Here is a 1,193-nt window from a genome sequence, read left to right on the forward strand (position 1 = left end):
GGCTTTGTCTGACATACTTTGGACATGTTGTAAGGAGGGACAGGTCCTTGGAAAGGGATGGTGCAAGAGGGGAAGAGGTAGATCGATTCAGTGACTGGGGTGATCAGGATGGGTGTGTCAGAGGCAGTGCGATTGGCACCAGATAAAGCAGGGTTTAGGGCTGTTGTACATAGGGTCACTATGAGTCGCAAGTGACTCGACGGCACCTAACAACAACTTTATTCCTTAGGCATTCCTGTCTTCTAGTTGTTAATTGCCTTTGAGTCCAGCACGACTCATAGTGACCCTATGAACAAAAGGCCTGAAGCCCTTCTACAACTATCTACATTTATTAAAGTTCATAGAGTTTCCAGAGGCATGTTGTTTCGGAAGTAGATGCCACTCCTGCTTCCAGACCTGTCATAGTATGTTATTGTTGTTATATGCCGTTGAGTCGCCTGCGATGTATAGCAACCCTTTGTACAACAGCTCTGAGCCCTTCCCTGTCCTGAGCCAGTCTCACTAATTACGACACACCAACCCCCATTGCCCCATTTCCTCCGGGGTCTTCTCCTACGCTGTCCATCCACCCTTCTGAGCATGATGTCCTTCTCCAAGGATTGATTCCTCCTGGCTACGTGCCAAAAGCAAGTGAGACAGACCTTCAAAATCCTAGCCTCCAAAGAGAGACTTGATTTCACCCTCTCCAAGACAGACCCATTTGTTTTCTTGGCACTCCATGGTGTGTTCAAGACTTCACCAGCACCACAACTCGAAGACATCTTCTGTCATCTTTAGTCATTGTGCAGTTCTCTGAAGCATAGCAAATAATTAAGATTACCATGGCCTGGATTAGGTGCTCTTTTGTCTCTAGACTTACATCGTTGCTGATTAGCACTCTGGAGAGGTCCATGACAACAGATTTTCCCAATGCAATTCGTGTTTTGATTTCTTGACTGCTGGTGTTAAGAGTGTTGATTGGGGAGAGGGGGGAGGGAAATTGAAAGAATTTGTTCAAATTTGTATTTGAATTTTGTAAATAAACTAGTAGGGGAAAAAAGAAAAAAAGTGTTGATTGTGGATCTGAGCAAGCTGTAATTGCGAACAACATCAATCTCTTCTGCATCCATCATGGTGCTGCCAGTTGGCCCAGTGGTGAGAATCTTTGTTTTCTTGATGTTGAGCTTCAATCCATATTGCAGATGACAGTCCTT

The sequence above is a fragment of the Elephantulus edwardii genome, unplaced genomic scaffold (assembly GCF_000299155.1).
Source record: "Elephantulus edwardii isolate Elephantulus edwardi_28Jun2011 unplaced genomic scaffold, EleEdw1.0 scaffold00055, whole genome shotgun sequence".
NCBI classification, from domain to species: domain Eukaryota; kingdom Metazoa; phylum Chordata; class Mammalia; order Macroscelidea; family Macroscelididae; genus Elephantulus; species Elephantulus edwardii.